The sequence below is a fragment of the Ovis canadensis genome, chromosome 22 (assembly GCF_042477335.2).
Source record: "Ovis canadensis isolate MfBH-ARS-UI-01 breed Bighorn chromosome 22, ARS-UI_OviCan_v2, whole genome shotgun sequence".
Taxonomy (NCBI): domain Eukaryota; kingdom Metazoa; phylum Chordata; class Mammalia; order Artiodactyla; family Bovidae; genus Ovis; species Ovis canadensis.
The window spans coordinates 37,763,053-37,781,871 of record NC_091266.1 but is presented as its reverse complement, the minus strand read 5'-3'; positions in this window follow the sequence as shown (position 1 = coordinate 37,781,871).

The following is an 18,819-nucleotide window of genomic DNA, read 5'->3' as shown; positions in this document are numbered from 1 at the left end:
AGCCTGGGGTGTCTGCATCCAAATGTGGATGCTGCTACTTCTCACTTGAGTGGCCCAGCCTGCTCAGCAGCCTCTCCAGCCCCAGAGGAGCAGGGCCTCCAGGACAAGAAGAAGGAACCAGTGGGTCCCAGGAGAACTTGGCCAGCTAACCCCTCCCTATACACAGGAAGTCTTCAGAACCATAGGGAGGGATGGTGCTGGTTTCTGGGTGTGGAAGCAGGGACCTGGCCCCTCATCCTGCCATCTCTTAGAGGAAGGAAGGGGAGGTTCTCCCCCACCCCTAACCCTGAGAGTCAGAATCCTGGAGACACCTTCAAACCATGCAGATTCCTGGTACCACATTCTGGCAAGGGCAATAGGAAATCATGGGTTAAAAAGAAGAGTGCCCACCCCCTCCAGAGAGACCCACCCTCAGGGCAGTGTCCTCTGGGCTGCTCAGGGACACTGGAGCCCGGGAGAAGATCTAATGGAGGGACTCTGGTCCTGAGAAAGGCTGCCCAGTTAGGCAGAGGGGGAAGTTCTCTGAGGCCAAACTAAAAAAAGGGTATGACCAGCCACTTGAGAGCCCAAAGTGGATTCCTGGGCAGACTTTCAACCCAGTGCCCCATCCTGCTGGAAGGGAGACTGGATTATGGAGCCCTGGTGGGAACTGAGATACTATCTTACAACTGAGCACCCCAAAACCACCACCACTCACCACCTGGTCCTAATGAGGAGGAAAGGCCCCACGGGCCTGCTTCCTGCCTCCCGCTCAGCTCATCACTGCTCTCTCCCTGAACTTCAGTGGTCTCAGGCCAGACCACAGGTGCGGTGGGCAGGGTAACGGCTTCCCAAAGTTGTCCTCGGCCTATTCTCTGGAACCTGTGAATATATTACCCTTCTTGGTAAGAAAGGGATGTGCAGATTTAATTAAGAATTTTGAAATGAGGAGATTAGCCAATAGGCTCAATCTAATCATGAGTCCTTAAAAGTGGAGAAATTTCCTGGCTAAGATTAGAGAGCTGTGATGAAGGAAGGAAGGTCAGAGAGATGTGATGTTTCTGCCTTTAAAGATAAGTGGGGCTACCAGCCATGGAATGCGGGCAGCCTCTAGAAACCAGAAGAGGCAAGGAAACAGAGCCTACTCTGCTGCTGCTGCTGCTGCTAAGTCGCTTCAGTCGTGTCCAACTCTGTGCGACCCCATAGATGGCAGCCCACCAGGCTACCCCATCCCTGGGATTCTCCAGGCAAGAACACTGGAGTGGGTTGCCATTTCCTTCTCCAACGGATGAAAATCAAAAGTGACAGAGAAGTCGCTCAGTCGTGTCCGAGTCTTCGCAACCCCATGGACTGCAGCCCACCAGGCTCCTCCATCCATGGGACTTTCCAGGCAAGAGTCCTGGAGTGGGGTGCCATCGCCTTCTCTGGATCCTACTCTAGAGCCTTCATAACAGAACACAGCCCTGCCAACAACTCAGTTTTATCCTGGGGAGACCTGTGTCAGACTGCTAAACAGTAGAACTGTTTAGTAATAACTTGGTGGTGCTTTAAGCTTTAAGTGTGTGGAAGTTTGTTACCGCAGTGATAGAGGACCAGTACACAGAGTGTGTCTTGTTCTCTCCTGGTACAAAGTGAGTGAAGGGATGGTGGGTATGAGCAGGCCCTGCTGTGAGGTGGAGGAGGTCCCCGAAAGCGCAGTAGGGTGTGGGGAAGGGGAGGGGCCTCCCCCCATGCCTGGAGTAGGGGAAAGGCAGGTGGTAGGCAAAGCTGGGGGCCCAATCCTCATGGATGGGCTGCCCTGTGCTCAGTCTGAGGCTCCCAGTTTCCCTCTGACACTTTGAGCCCAAGGCACAATCCTCTCTGAGCTGCTTGGCCCCAACCCTGCCAACCTGGGAGCCTCATCTTTTCCTGACTTCCCTCGTAGCTCAGTTGGTAAAGAATCCGCCTGTAATGCAGGAGACCCAGGTTCAATTCCTCAGTTGGGAAGATTCCCAGGAGAAGGAAATGACAACCCACTCCAGTATTCTTGCCTGGGAAATCCCATGGAAATCCCATGGACAGAGGAGCCTGGGGGGCTACAGTCCACGGGGCTGCAAGAGTCAGACACAACAGCAACTAAACCACCACCATCTCTTCCCAAAGCCTAGGTTGGTAACACTGCCACTGGAGGGGAACAAGACCAGGGCAAACTCTCCTCCTGGGTTCTGGCTGTTCCTGATGAAGCAAGTGTGGGCACAGGGCCAGGGTCTCCCAGGCCTGGAGTGGACATGGCGAGGAGAGCAGGCCCAGCTATGTCCTTTCCTCCAGGAGTAAAGGAATGGGAAACCCAAGCCCTTGGTCCTGCTTCACCACAGGGGAGTTATGAGTTCGTGTCCCTTTGAACAGAATGGGATGGCTCTTGCCCAGATGAGGGACGACAGCTTGGAGAAGACATTGGCCTTACTCCCTCTCCACTCCCCCAACAGGAGAGCCCCTTTCCAGACCCCCCACCATCCAGAGGTCAACCTCACACAGCAGCTGCAGCTGCTGGGGCACCTGCTGCCCCAAGCCTAGGAGGGGCTCAGCCTCCAGACCTTTAGCCCTCTGCCCTTCAGTCCAGACACCAGCCAGATAGTTTTCCAGAACACCTGAGCAGCACTGCTCTGAGCTCTGGGACAGGGGGACCCTCAGGCCTGAAGTCCCCAAACTGGCCTGAGACTCTGGGCCAGGCCTTGCCCCTATTGTCTGAACCAGGGGCTCTGCAAGCCTTGGTCCCCTACACTGGGGGTAAGTGCAGAAGCTGAGCTCCAGTGAAAGCCTAGAGGGAACACCCTGAAAGACATCCCAGAGGTAAGGCGAGGACCCAGTGGTGGAGGGACTGAGGGCAGGGCTCTGAGAATGCCATGGGGGGGGTGGGCAGTACAGGTACCAGGCCATGGGCCACTGCATGGTGCTTGAGTGACTGTGGAACTTCTGACCCTTCATCTGCTGGACCAGGGGGCCTGGTGCTGATGGAGCGGGCAAATGGCCCCAGACATCGTGTTCCTCCAGCAGCAAGACACCCTGAGCCCTACCGCCCTCACCCACCAGGTTCTGTCTGGTTCCCTCAGCAATGCTGCCACTGTGCCCTTGTCTTACTGTGGGGCCATTTGCCTGTGCGCCTAAAGTACATTGCTGGGCCTGTGTTTGGGTACTGCAGGCTCATGACTCTACATTTGCACATGTGTGTGGACAAGCTGGGTGTGTGTCCGTGTATCCACCAATCTCGACCTTGGTGTGCATGCCCCAGGGTCCTCAAGGGCTCTGGGCAGGGCCTGGGGCTGGATCGGGGGTCCCCAAAGTCCCTGTGGTGCTGGGTAGGGACTGCAGAAGGTGGTGGAGGCCCTATGAGCTCTGGACTCTGAGTCCTTGTGTCCTGGAGGCGGCCGCAGGGCGGGCCGCCTGCGTCAGCCTTGAGCGGCCATCAATAGCACGCGGTTAATTAATTTGATGGGAACAGCAGGGACCGCCGTTTGCATTTAGTGAAGTTCCAGGAACTTCCAACCTCATCTTCATAATTGGCCTCATAAATTGTAAGAAAGAGAGAGATCAGCAAAGCGGGAGGGAGGAGGGGCCGCCCGTCCGTCCTTATTTAATTTTATTGCTGAAATTCATCTTTTTAGCCTCCTCCGGAATCGGCTCTCCCTGCCGGATTTGCCTAATCATGATAAATTAATATTCATTTCCCCGCCTCTTACCCAGCTTCCGCGCTTGGATAGAGTTGGGGTGGGTCTCCTTCCAGCCCCTCCACCATGCCTTGGTGGGAGCCTGGGAAAAGAGGGGCTGTGTTACTACAAGGGGTGGAGGGTGGGGGGAATGTGGGTGATTGACTGGGGCTCCCAAAGGAGAGAATCCTGAGACCCCAGACACATCCCTGGGCAGGAATAGCCCAGAGGGTCTGGGATGCTGGGATCAACTACCCCTGCCCAGCAGGGTCTCAGTGGGAGGGGCAGGAAGAGGCCACGAAGGCATTTTGGAGACCCAGAGGCTGAGACTGGGAGCGGTTAGGATGCATCTGGGAGGTGGATTCTGAAGGTCGGCACCAGGTGAGAGGTAGGGGGAAGGGACCTGGTCTTTGCCCCTCTTCTCCATCAACTAGGTGTACGCTACCTTGCCCTGTGCAGTCTCCAGGGGGACCCACTCTAGTCTGTGGGGCTTCACAGACACCCATATTCTCTGGCCAACAGAAGTGGCCACTTCCCAACAGCCCAGCCCAGCTAGGTGGCTGGGCCTCTTACACTGGGCACCTTGGCTTTGCTGTGTGTGCGTGTTAGTTGCTCAGCCGTGTCTGACTCTTTGTAATCCCATGGTCTGTCTGTAGCCCACCAGGCTTCTCTGTCCATAGAGTTCTCCAGGCAAGAATATTGGAGTGTGGGTAGCCACTCCCTTCTCCAGGGGATCTTTCCAGCCCAGGGATCGAACCCAGGTCTCCTGTCGTGTGGCTGTACTGCTTTTCCCGGTAAGGCCCTTTCGCAGGCCTGTAGGAGTGTTTCTGGAAGGGTTAGGCGAATCCTGAGCAGTGGGGCCCCTGAAGTCCAAAGGGGCAGATGCTCTGTCTTCTTGCCTCATAATCAGTATGTGAGATATGGGAGGGATTTAGATTTTATCCACCACCTTACCCCATTTTATAGATGAGGAAACTGGACCAGAAACGGGAGGTTACTGACCCAGGGTCTCACAGAAGTTGGGGCAGGGGGCTGTTTCTATCCCACCTTGGAAGATGGGTGTGGTGGGTAGGATTCTCTGAAAAACCCCAGGGACTTTTGCCCTTTTGAGCGTGGGTCGAGGCTTCAGCTCTGAGGAGGTGCTACTCCTGCAGTTATGTTACCTCATATGGCAAATGGAAAACTATCTGGGTGGGTCTGGTCTAATAATATGAACCCTTTAAAAGTTTTATTAAGCTATTAGCAGAAGGAGCAAAGAGATTCAAAGCATGAAGGCTCAGCATGCCTCTGCTGGCTCTGAAGATAGAAGGGGACTTGTACAAGGACCAGGGAGCAGCCCTCAGCTGATACACAGCAAGGAAATGGGGACCTCAGTCCTACAACCATAAGGAGCCAAATTCTGTCAACAAAGAGAGTAAGTGTGGAAGCTGATCTTTCCCAGAGCTTCCAGATAAGAGCCCAGCCTGGTTAACACCTTGATTTAGGTCTTGCAGAACCCTAATCAGAGAATTCAGCTGAGCCTGCCTGGACTTCTGGTCTATAGGATTCTGAAATAACGGGTCTTGTTTTTAGGGGCTAAGTTTGTGATCTGTCATCACTTTTGTTGTGCAGCAGTAGAAACCTAATATGCAGGGCTTAGGGGAAGGGTATCTTAGGAGAGTCCTACAATGGGGGAGGGAGATAAAGTTGGGAGAGGTCTGAGGCTCTATCCTAATGCTACTTCCCTCCCCCTGCCCCCCCATTCCGACATGGCAACAATTGACTGAAGCTGCCCTCTAGTTCCAAAGTTCTCATAACTCCCTGTTGTTTCACCTGGGACCAGACCCTCATAAGCATTTCAATTTGTGAGTCCTTCCAGGTAGAGTCTGGACCCCTGTGTAATGTAGCAAGTTCACCTCACAGGAATGGGTCCTCCTGTGAGGAGGAGAACAGGAGGAGCCTCTGGAATTGGTTCAGGCAGAGGCTTCTAGGATGTGGGTAGGGGCCGGCTGATAATTTAATGCACTTTCAAACCAGAGTTCCTCTTCCCCCAAAACCAGTTTGCAAAAAGTATCTATTCATGTGTCATAGGTGGGTGCTGGCAAAAGATGGTTTTTGATTCCCACTGGAAGATCCCAGCATTAGTGAATTTTGAGGAAGACCAATTGCCATTTTGAAAGTTATGGAAAGAGTTTCCAGTGAGGAGCCCTGGATTAGCTGCACCATATTTCTGGGGTTATTCCAGCAGCATTTATTGATTAACTCTGAGCCTGGTCAGTCCACCCTTAACCCAGCCCTGCTTGTGGACTATATCATATAACCTTCCCAATAGCCCTATTGGTACTTGTATTATTTCCATTTGGCAGATGAGGAAAGAGAGGCCCAGAGAGATTCATTCACTTGTGCTAAGTCACACAGCATTGAGAACAGCTGGGTTTCGTCTCAGATCTCTGTGACCCAGGAAGCCCAGCTGGTTTTCCTGGCTCCCGCTCTGGAAAAAGTTCTAGTCCAGATCTAACGGGACTGTCTGTTAACTTCTCTCCCTCCGTCTCCCACATACCCAAGGAGAGAGTCCTGAGCTTTTCAGAGTCTGTGGAGGTTCCTGATGCTGATATTGAAGGACACTCCCTAGCCCTGAGAACTGGAGTTTTTGAATTTTTAAAAGATATCTATTTATTTGGCTGTGTCGGGTCTTACTTGCCGCACACAGAATCTTTAGTTTGCAGGATCTTTTATTAATAATTGCAGCATGAGGAATCCTTAGTTGCAGCATACAAATTCTTAGTTGCAGCATGCGGAATCTAGTTCTCTGACCAAGGGTTGAACCCAGGGCCCCTGGGAACATGGAGTCCGAGCCACATGACCACTAGGAAAGCTCTGAGAACTGGAGTTTTGAATCAGCAAAGGCCCAATTGTCCTGAGATGGGACCCCTACCCCGCAACATCCCACCTCCCTTAGGGACTTAGTAGTATGGAGACCCTGACTCTTAAACTCCAGCCCTGCTGGAGGGTGAGGGTCCTGGCTCTATAGCTCACATCTATCCCTACATGCCCGGCCTATCCCCTACACCCCCCACACACCGGACCCCTCCCTCATAGCTCCACACATTGGTGACTTATTCCCACATGACTGTAGGCAGGGCTTGACAGGGGCCCAGCCTGGCTTGAGAATCTCCTCCTCTCAGCTCCAGGCTTCCTCTGTGGAATTCTCTCTCTTCACCATGACCATGGGCTCTGCTCTCCTGGAGAACTTTGGGGCCACTGTGGCAAGGGCCTCCCTACCTGCCAGACCAGACACCCCATTGGAAAGTATCACCCCCTGGCCTGCCCCTCTTCCTTGAAGCTGCCTAATGGGGAGAAAGCCCAGGATCCTTAGGCCCTGGCTCCACGAGAGAGGGACCCAGAGGTCACGCCCTCTACTGTTCCACTCTGTGCCAGGAAACAGTCCCGGATTCCCACCTCTGGGGCCAAGGACTGCAGGCCCCACCTCAGAGCTTCTTCGAACCAAGGTCCCCCGACTTTGAGGGCCTCCCCCGCGCTCCCCCACCGAAGTACCTTTGGAAGTTCCAGGGCCAAGTGGAGGAGGGCTCCAGAGAAATGCCCTGAAGGAGCCCCACCTGTTGCCCCGTGACCTATAGGCTCAGACTTCAGATGCCCCTCCAGAGCCTGGCTCCACAGCAAGAGAAACGCTCTCTCCGCTCCAAGCTTCAAGTTCTATCCTGCTGGTGGCCCTCACTCCCTCCACTCCTCTGGATCTGACAAACAGGCCTCCCTGAGATCTGGACCGGCAGCGGCTGCTCTGAAGCAGAGGATGGCGGGATAGAGAAGTGCTCCAGCGGGCCTCCTAGTGGGCGGCGGCGTCACCGCGAACGGGTATCAGGCCGGGGGCGGGGTTTGGACAGGGTGGGGCCCGCACCGCCGCCAGGTGTGTTGGGCTGAGGAGGGAGCGGGTATAGAGGCAGACAGACGCGCTTCCCGGAAGGCGCCAGCAGAGGGCGCGCGAGGATCGGTCAAGAGGCCCGGCGTGTGCGAAGGCCTGTGATGGGGGTGTGGTAGACAAGGCGGCAGGTGCCCTGGAGGAACCGCCCAGGGGCTTCTCTCCGACTCCCCCGGGTGGGAGCTGGGGCTGGAAGTGTCCGGACTGCGCGGCCTTTCGCTCCTCAGGCAGAGGTGCCCGATGGGGATGTGGCCTAGCGCGCCCCTCCGTGGGTGGGTAGACCTTCCCCATTACCGGGCAAGGGAGTAAGGTCTCTATATTCAGGACTGGTGACCTTGATACTGAACCTGGTGGGACCCCCTTCCTCAGACACCTCAGGTCGAAATTCTGTGCCTCAGTTTCCCCCTGCGTGAGTTCTGTCCTTGCTCCCGGAAGCTCTAAACTGGGGCACCAGGTGGGGTGACCCAGTGAAAGGGAATTAGTATGCCCCCGCCCCCGCCCCCGCCCCGCCCCGCCCCCGCCCCCGCCCCGTCCCCCCATTGATTACCCTGACCTCGCCAACCTTGAATCTAGAGCTTGGGGGAAGTAGAAAAAGATGGGAGAGGAGAGGAGTGAGTGATGGAAGAAGTGACACTGTAAAAGCAAATGGAAGGGAAGGATGGAGGAGGAGGAAGGGGAGGAGGAAGGGGAGGAGGAAGGGGAGGAGTAGGGCGTGGGTCGGTGGGTGGGTACGAAGAGGGGCTTAGCCCTCTTAGCGGAAGACTGGGGCTAGCTGCGCCTGCTCTGGGCTGTGATGAGGCCTGAGCTCTCCGCTGCGTCCCAGAACCATCGCTCTGCCAGTTGCCCCCCTCCAGCCTCCATGATTTATAGCTGGGCCAGGCCCGGCGACCTTGGATGGATAACTAATGAGGGGTCAATAACGCTACAGAAAAAGTGAACTGGTGAGGGAGGAGGAAAGAGGCCCATTAGCTGGTCCATCTCTTTCCTCCCGGCATCCTCTCGCTAAATCCCTGGGCCTCTCATTCAGGCCCCTCACTGGGAGGGTTTTCCTAGAGACTCTTGATGGGGTCTGAGGCCTTGCATATAGGAAGGTGGGTTGTGGGAGGCAGAGCCTGAGTCTCAGCATCTCCATCATCTGGTTCTTATTGAGAGGAGACCAAAACATTCTCCTTGCAGTCTGCCAATTCCCCTCTCCCTGTTCAAGGTCACCTGGGTCATCCTCTGGATCCCCAGTCCATTTTCAGCACTACAGGGGACCAGGGTTGGGGGGAAGGAAGCAGCTCTCTCAATACCTGGCCTCACTGAATGTATCTCCCTTAATTATCTGTCAGCATCAAGGTGCTGGCCTAAGCGCTTTTTCACTTTATAGTCCCATTTTGTGGATGAAGAGTCAAAGCTCAGACAGAGGAGCAGTCAGCCAAGGGAGGAGCTGAAACTTGAATTCAGATTATCTGGCTCCAAATCACAGCCCTTCCCTACCCATCATCCCAGGGTCCTAGGCTCACCATTAACTCCTGCCCAGCTCAGTCTGCAAAGAAGACATCAAATGAGGGAGCCCTGAAACAAGGGCACTCTTTCCCGGAAGTAGGCAAAGGGTGACAGAACAACCCTGGAAGAAATACAGGGCAGTGGTAATGGGGTAGGGGCGCCATGTTAGGGCTTGATTGCTTATTCTTGCAACAAACAGGTATTGAGTGGCAATCATTTTCCATGCCCTGGGGATATGGGAACAATACTGGGGATGTTATATTCCAGCATGGGGGTATAAAAGTGAGTTTCAGGAGGCATGCCTATGGCATGCAGCAGTGTGTAGACTCCCTGCAGCGTAGAAATAAGCCTGGGCAGAGGCGTATGCAAGGCACTTACTCCCACCCCAGGGAGGGAGACACTACCCATCATCTCAACCCCTGACTCCACATCTAAGCTCTCATATACTCCCTGATCCCCCAAACTCACTGCTGTCTTCCCCCAACCTGCTCCTTCTGTCTTACTTGATCAACCTGAGAGATCCCTAGCTCCAAGACTGGATATATAATTTTCAGGGCCCAAAGCCAAATGAAACTTCAGGCTCTTTATTATAAAATTATAAATAATTTCAAGACAGAGCATTAAACCAGGCACACAGGGCTCTTCTAAATGCACAGCCCCCTGGGCTGGCCCATGTCACACACCTAGGAAGACAGCCTTGCCTGGAACCTCTCATTCTCTTACTTTCCCACTCCTTGACTTCCTGGTCTTCTCCTTTTTTATGTCAGCAATTAGCTCAAGCCTCCTGGGTCTTTCAGGTGGTACTGTCACAGCCTCTTCCCTGCTCCAGCCTCTTTATAACCCCAGCCATTCTGGGAAGTTTCATTCCAACCACACTCAGTGCTATTTGCCTGGACTATTGGCCAGGCAAACACTGGGCCCCAAACAATCCCTACACTTTCTGGTTTCCATGCTTTTCCCCCTCCAAATTCAATTCCTTTGGAAAATTCATTCTTCCTTTATTCACCTCTCTGGGAAGACTTTCTGATTTTCCTGGAGGAAATCTCACACTGGGAAATTTCACATCACAAACGATGTTCTTGGGTCAAAACACAAATCATCTTCAGCCTTTGCTCACAGCCGTTTGTCTGCCATGCCTAGTAGACTTAAAATTCTAGAAGCCAAGGATGGTGTCATATTTGTCATTGTAACTCCACAGCACCTTGCTGACGCTAGCGTGGTAGGGACTCAGTTAACATTTGTTGATGCAGCTATGGGCATCTTTGGCACGTGGGTATGTTTGGAGTTCTTGAATTGTGTGGACAGTGTGAGGGTTTATGTCAACGCATGAGCGATTCTGTTTCTGTGTATGCGTATTTTCATATCTATCCATGTGGAGGCGTGTTAGCTGCATACGTGTGCACAGACATAGAGGTTTCTGTCATTGCGTACATGAATTGCCGGTGCAGGGGTCTGCATGGCTGTGTGTACGTGGATTTGTGTTGGTGGGTGCACCTGGCTCTGGGTGGCAGACATCTGCCCATGCACAGCATGAAGGCTTGTGTCTGTGCTCCCATGACGTGGGGGCTGTGCCTAGACAGGAGCTGCAGGTGTACAGTGCAAGGACGCAGGCCGCTGGCGCGTGTGCAGACCATGTGTGTGCACAGCTGCGTGTCCTGGCCGCGGGCAGGCCGGACACCCCGTGCACCGCTTGCTTCCGCCGAGCGAGCTGCTTTGTTCCTCCGCCGCAGGCAGCCTCGTGGGCTCCCGGCTTGGGGAGCCTGGGCCTGGGCTTCTCCGGGCCGTCGTGATTGGCGGCCCAGCGGGCCGCTCGACTCCCTCCCGGGCGGGCGGAGCCGGATCGGCTCCCGTTACCGGCGAAGGCGGGTAGGGGTGGGGGTGGCGGGGGGGGGGGCGCCAGGCCATCCATCTTCTGTTATTACAGCGTAATGGGGCTGCTCGGGCGCCCGCCCATTTGTCATTGGCCTCGTTCGCTGATAACGGGCATTTGTCATCACTTTCCTCTGAGCCAATGTCATCAGCGCCGCTGACAGGCAGGGATGGGCGGGGGGGAGGGGGGGCGGGGGGAGGAGGTGGGTCGCGAACAGGAGCACAGGCGCGCACACGTGCATGTGGGCCTGCTGGACACACGCTCCTGCACATACACACAGGCACACCGAACCTGGGGAGACACATGTCCCTGTGTGTGTGGATCGAGGCTCCCTGGAGACGGACACACAGGCAGACACACACTCAGAACAGCCTCATCTGTCAAGCAGATACTCCCTGCTGGAGATCCTTTTCCCCACTTGAGGAGACGAGTGCTTGGGGGGAGGGGCTGGTGTTCGTGGTTAATGGCAGCTCGAGTGCAGGTGGCCCTGGGCCAGCTCCCTGCGTGCACACGTGTGAAAGGAGCCACCAACATTTATCGTGCCCCCACAGGCTCTACAGGCTTACATGTGACTGTGTGTCCCAGTGGCAGAGTGTAGAGCACAGGGGGTCTCCCAGGCCTCTCAGACACGGAAACTTGAGCAAGTCAGCTGGGCTGAGTGGTGGGGTCACCGGGTGGTAAGGGTGGTGAGTGGTGGGGTGAGGAGTAGTGATCCCCACCATGCCTGCCTCCCAACCTTCCAGAGACAGTGTAGCCTGGGAATCTCCCTTCCACTCCTGACCCCACTCAGGCTCTGAGCCTAGGATGGTCTGAAGCAAGAGGGACTCAGGAAAGACTTCAGAAAGAACTTCCTGCCTGGAAAGAGTATGAAGCAATTTGGGGTAGGGATGGCACTAGTAGCCAAGAGGAGAACTTGGAAGAAAGAGAAGATCCCTTGCTGGTGGAGTGTCCTGAGCCCTTTGGGCTGAGCGAGGTACCAGCCCCCTGGGGCATGCATGACATGTCTTCCTGATGTTGCTTTCCAGCACATTCACTTCAGATGGCAAAGGGGACTCCGGTAGCACTTCTTATGGAGGAAGATCCCCCAGCCCCACCCCGCTCAATCTCTCTGTTTATGGCTATCTGGCACTTATTAGGTGCTCAATAAATAACTGTTCAATGAATAAATGATTGATGACAGGGTATGTGGAGGAGGGACGGGGTTGGTCTTTCTAGTCCCTCCCTGAACGGCCATCAGCCACTGATGGCCCAGATCTCATCTCTTGCCCTCCCCCAACTCCCTTCCTTCCTCCTTTGTAGCCCCCCAAATTCCTCCTCTCCCCCAGCCTCTCCCTCCTGGGCTGAGGGGGGATGGGTAGGGGAAGGTCCCCTGGCAGAGCAGGGCTCGCTTGTTCCTTGTAAATGAAGACCATAATTAACATTAAATTAAGGTAATACAAATGAAGGCAACATAGAGGCTGACAAGATGAGCGTTTGGGGAGGCAGTGGGGAGAAGTGATTCATATTTTTAATTTACTGTACGGATGGGCCGTGTGGCTGGGGAGCGGGCGGCTTGCGTGGAGGGGGTGTCGCCCCGCGATGTTTGCTGGGCTCTGAGCGAGCACACAATGACTATTAAACTCAACTGTCCATATAATGGGACAGATTTGACATGACGCCCACCAGAGCACCAGGAGCTTGGCCGGCCAGGCTGTAAATCCTGTCCACACAGCACCCTCCTGCCCACCTGCCCAGCTAGTCCATTTGGTCTAGGACTAGGGTGGGGTAGGCACAGTCCCCAAGGGGTCCATGAAGAGCCTTGGACTTCAGAAATGGGGGGCAACAAGAGGGTCCAGGCTCCTTGTCCCAGCTGAGCTCAGGATTGGGGGCCTTTGGAAGGTCAGGTCTCACACGTGTAAGGGTGAGACGGGTCCTGGTCAGTGCAGGACCTTGGTGCCAAGATAAGAAACTCTGTGACCCCATATGTGGTGTGTTCTAGGAGTTGAAGACACTGGTGTCCCATTCCAAAGAGGGGACTGTCATTTTCATCATCATCACAGCTCACACTTATCAAGGACTTGCTCTACACCAGACCCCACTTGTGACCCATTAACTGAGTCCTCACAACGAGCCTAGGAGGAAGCTATTATCATCCCCATTTGCAGATGGGGAAACTGAAGCTAAAAGATAGGGAGTAGCTTGGTCACAGAGCTTGTATAGTGATCCACCCCACTTCCATGCCCCAGAGCCTGGGATAACCCCTTGATCTTATAAACTCTGTACATGAAATGAAAAGCCAGCATCCCAGGTTGCCTTCACACACTGGACCCTGAGGCCTTAGACACAAAGCTCTCTAGGGAACTTGGTGTGTGTGTGTGTGTGTGTGCGTGTGTGTGTGTGTGCATGTGCAGGCACGCGTGTGTACATCCTCTCTCCCTCCCTCCAATCGAAGAAAGGTGCCAACAAATCCCAGGCAGGCAGGGAGGGATCCCTGCTTACTCACTCTGCAATTGGAGCCAAAAGATGCTCATCCCTGGGATGAGAGACGCAAGTGTAATTTAGGTTTTGATATTATGAAAGTCTCGCTGCTCTAAAACAGCAGGGCACTCGGTGCCTCATTAATAAAGGATAAACTTGGAGTCTATTTACAAGGCGCTTTTTGGGGTTATTTACTCTCCAATATACATATGTAATGTTGCGCATACTTAACACTAGGTACATATGGCTCATCCTTCCAGCCTGGGCCTTAGAGTCACCCTGGGAAAGGTGGGCCCGGCAGGGTGGAGAGGGTCACTGGGGAAGAGGGAATGCAGAGGTGACCCTTGGAAGTGGGGAAGCTCTGTGGGAGATGACAGGGCCCCAACGGGGGATCAAGAATTTTAGAGCTGAAAGGTTGAAGGGATAGAGGTCCCACCCTAGCTATCTCCCATTTCCACGTTCCTGAAGCGCAGTTCCCTTAAAGATTAGGTACAGGTTAAGCCCTGCTGGGCCTGCAGTCTCAGCCTCTCTGGCTATCAGGCTCTGAAAAGAGGTCAGCCAGTTTCTATCAGTATGCATGTCCTGTGAAACTACTGGGCACCTAATCTTACACCAGCCTCGTCTCAGCCCTGCCCACCCCCGCCATTGTGTCCAACAGTGCCTGGAATGGGCAAGGCCTTCCTCAAACCAAGATGGAGGCAACCTCCCAGCTCCCGGTGCCATTACCCTGCTGCAGTAAAGAGGGGTTCCCCTCAGCTGCTGAGCCCCTGACTTTCCCTGCAGCTGCCACCACCTTATCCTAGGCTCTTCACTTTACATGCAGTGTCTCTGGGAATCCGCAGCCATCACACGAGGTAGGTACCACTCTTATATCTGTTCTATAAATGAGGAAATTGAGTCTTAAGTGAGGAGACTCACCCCGTGTCATACAGTCAGTCAGGAGGTGCCAAGCTGGGATTTGAACCCACATGAGGGTCTTACCCATAAGGCTTCCTGGAGGGTCCAGGGCCTTCACTTTCCATGCTGGCCCCTCTGCTCACCAAGGACTCCCACCAGCCCATGGCCTCCAACAAGGAGCTCTGAGCCCTACCCTCTCAGAGCACATCTCCCTTCACTGATCGATCTGTTCATTCCCTGAACAGTCACGGAACAGCCACCACATGAACCTGGGCCTGCAGCCTGAGTGGGTGCAAGTGTATGGGAGTGGAGATCTTGCCAGAGACCCTGGTTAATGCACCGGGAGCTTGGAGTTAGGGCCGCCCACTCAGACATCTTACACTTAAGAGTTGTGAGATTTTCTGTGCTTGTCAGCTCCTTGGATGAGGAGTGTGTAGCTCAGGGCCCAGCTTGGGGTGGTGATGGTGGCATGCGTGTATGCGGGCAATATTGGCCTGCACCACCCCACCCAACCCCGCCACTTTGGACCAAGGAGACATCTGGTGGTCCCTAGGAGAGGGCAGGTTCTTGTGCATCTTTCTCGGCCCCAGCACTGGGGGAGAGCTGACCTGGAGGGTGCTGGACAGAGGGAGGAAGGCAAGCAGGAGGATCTGATCCATCATTGTTGGTGAACAATGAGCCATCATCACCCTAATTAAAGATGTAATTACAGCAAATACATTCTGGGCTGAGAATGAATGATGGATGGCAGGAAGGCACCTTGTAGGCATCAGTGAGGAGATGATGCTCCCTAAAGTTCCCACTCTGAGCTGGGGAACCCAGCACCCGGTCACAGGGCGCCTTGGTGCCTCCCAGCAGGACGGTGACAGACAGGGACTGAGGCTGGGGCTGTGGGGGCAGGAAAGGGTCAGGGCCCGAGGCTTTGCTGCAGGAAACAGGGTGGGAAGGAGGCAGGGAGGCCAGAGTAAGAGGGACAGGCTGTTGTGTCTGTCAGGCGGGGGAGCAGGGCCAGTACAGAGTAGGTATCTCTGTGACTGCATCACCAGAGCACAAGGCAAGGTTTCATGACACAATTGCTTTGGGAGTAACCAGGCTCCTGTGAAGGTCAGAAGGACTGACTGACCTTTGGCCATAGAGGGTGAGTACAAGGGCCAGAATTCTGCAGAGGGTAACCATAGCAGGCGTCTGGTGGGCATATGGGCTTTTAGGCCTGGCTCAGGCTCCAGGGATTGGGGTTGTCCTGAGCGCTGGTTTGTCTTTACCTGGGGATTAGGGTATATGGCAGGGGACCGACCACATGAAGGGAAGAGAGATGGACCCTTCCCACCACCCTGGCTTCTGCTGCTCCTGCCTTCAGCAGGAAAGGCTCCCAGCCACCCCCACCCCTCTCCTGGACCCCCTCAAAGGTTGTGGGCTCTGGTTGTTCAGGAAGGCCTGAGCTTGGGACATCTTCCTCTACTTGAGATCTGAGCATCTGGATTCCAAGGACTGTTTGCCAGGGGCCCCCACCTCCACTTACCTTCAGAGACTAGGAAACCCTGAGCACAGTCAGGTCACTCTGAGGCCAGCCTGAGCTGTGATAATCCCAGGGCCAAGGCAAGAAGGCCAGCCTGGATGGGGAGCTTGGTGGCCTTAGCCTCTTGGCTTCATCTGCCATGGTGGCCTCTGGTGGTCCCTCAGGGTGTATGGGATGACCCCAGGGGAGAGAGGGCTGGGTGAGGGGTGGTGGGGAGCAAGGCAGGCAGGCAGAGGGGAGGGAGGGAAGGCTACTGACAGCAGAACAAATGCTTGTAATTTTATAACCAATCTCAGTGTGTCCATGGGGGGCCGTTTGTGCCTCCACTCAGGACCAATCAGCCTGACAGAGCTATGAGTCTGCCTGAGTGAATGTGAGCAGCTCCCCTCCACCCTCAGCACCACTTACTGCAATCTCATTACCCACCCAGCCCAAGACTGGCCAGAGCTGAGGTGCTGCAAGGAAAGAGGACTCAGCCCACGCTGAAGACGACCCAGGCCAGAGCCAGGGCTGGGCTTGTAGCCAGGAGGGCAGCATGGGCACGCCTTAGAGACTCAGGGACTCAGATGGAGGAGGCAGGGAGATGGGCCCCAAAAATGATGAACATTACGCACCCTGGTTGCTAGGCATGCTGGATACAGGTAGGACACAAACCCCTGCCCTCAAGGGGCTTGTGGTCTGCTAGGGGCCAACAGAAAGGTTGCAGAGGGATGGGCCCTTGGGAAGGCAGAGGAAATGTGAGTGGAGGGTGAAGAGAGGCAGAGCCCCAGAGCTGAGCTGGTACTCGTGGAGGGGTGGGAAGGAGAGGGTAAGAAATGCAGGGAGAATGAACCAGAGAAACCTCTGAAGTGCATTTAGAGCCTGGGCAAAGAGATGCTGGGCATGGGAGAGAAACACCCAACAGGGGAGAGAGGAGGGTGGCCAGGGAGGGGCTGGCTGGCCAGTGGTGGATATTAAAGGATGGCCTTGCTGGATATCTGGCTCTGGGGATGGCTATGTGCCCATTAGTCTCTCTAATTGTCAAAAATCTAATTTAGTGTCTGAAGCCCGGGCCGGCCTAGGGTTAAATGGAAGGAGGCAGGCCCAGCCATAAATCTGCCCTCCCAGCTGAGGCTCGTGCTAATTCTGCAGTTAAGTGAGGGGGTGAGGAGGGCAGCAAGATGGGACAGGGAAGGTCCTGGCTAGGGGGTAACTCTGACCCTGCATACCAGGCCCTAGGTGCTAAGTCATAGCCAGGCCCTCCTTCTTTACTAGAGGAAGACTTTCCTGGCATTGAGCTGGGCCAGGCAGGGTTAAGTGTCCCAGACCAGAGGAGTCTCAGGGTCTGCATGGCTGGGCTAGAAAAATCCTCAGCCCCTTTTCCTGGACCCACTCTGGGTCTAAGTGGGCTCAGCACTTGCAAAGTGATAGGAAGGTCACATTTCCTAGCCACCTGCTGAGACTTTGGTGAGGAAGAGGGCATAGAGAGTCACACCATGTGACCAAGTTAGCAGTAGTCTTGAGTGATGGGGACCCACGGGCCACTCCTCAGTGGGGAGAACAAACACAATCTGCGGGCTTCTCCTTTCTTGGGCCCTGGCTCCAAAGCACCAAAGGAGGTACGCAGGCACACGGGGACTGGGACAGCCTCCCCTACCCAAGGCCTCATTTGGCCTGAGGCAGGGGAGGGCTCTCCACCTGGGCTTGGTAATGACCTCACTCCCCTCAGAGTCACTAATTGAAAGCAAAGGGTGTGGTAGGCGCAGCGGGAGAGGTTGGGGGACTGAGAGGGTTCCCTGAGAGGCTCTGCTTCCGTGGGGGGGAGGAAAAACGATTTCTCCTGGCTTCTGCTTCGTCTCACCAGGCACCCACCCGGCCTCTCCTGCTGCTAACAAAGTACCTTTAATTAGCAGACTAATAAAATGCTCTTAATTGGCAAGAGCCAATCAGGATGAAGAGAGGTCTCCTCCCTAGTCATTGCTGATGGTGGCAGAGCTTTAGGTTTTGAAGGGGAGAGGGAGTCCAGGCCCAGCACTGCTTTAGGAAACTGATTTCAGGGTGTCTTCCAAGGTGAGCCCTAGACATGTCTTCCTGTGGGGAATGATCTGACTTGGCTTTCAAGGTGAGACCCATAACCCTCGAGGCCCAGCCTCTGCCCAATTCTGGGCTCAGACGTCCAGCCTACAAGCGACCACTGAGCCAATGCCAGTGGCCCCAGTGGTCTCTGCTGACTCCTCCTCGTCTCTCTTCACCCTCAGGGAGGAGACCCCAGTGTGGTCTCGGCAGTGTGGAGAGCTCCTTTTCTTGTTCCTCACATCCCTCATCTGCACAACGTCACGGTGCACCTGATGCTCTGACATGCTCCTGTTCTAGCAGGGAATAGTTCGGCACCACGGTCCTGTCATCTAACAGCCCAAGAAGGCTGTAATGACCGCAGTTGTCAATCCAGGGACCGCAAGCCAGGGAGCCTGGCTCAGGCAGGCAGGATCACCACTAAAAGCCCATAGATACAAAACAAGGATGGGTTAACTTTGCCAAAGTTCTTGCTTACGACACCAGAAGGGACAAGGTGAGGGGTCTAGTTGCAACCTGGTACCCACTCCCCTAGGTTTGATTCAAGAAGGGAAGAAGGGTGTTTCCCCAGTCAAACCCAGTTTTTATAGCTTGTTGGAATCTCTCTGGAAATTGCTCCCAAATGTGAGCTCTGCCATCTCAAAATCGATCAAATGAGATGCAGGGGAAACCCAAGTTTTTTTCACCTGATGAGGCAGAAGAAAACTTAAGCTCTGGGCTCAGGTTGGTAGGCCACTATGGTGACCAGCTCCCAAATTAGACATCACCTTGGCTTTAATTCAACATGGAACACTTAATTGTATGCCTGGGTCCCCACATTTACTTATACCATTTGGCCCTGACTCCTCTCAATGTTGTTTTTTCATGTCAGATTTTCTTTAAAAGGTCTCTGTTTACTCCCTCAATTTCTATATTGAAAAAGTCATTGTCCTTTTGATGTTGGGGTAAAGAGACAAGACAC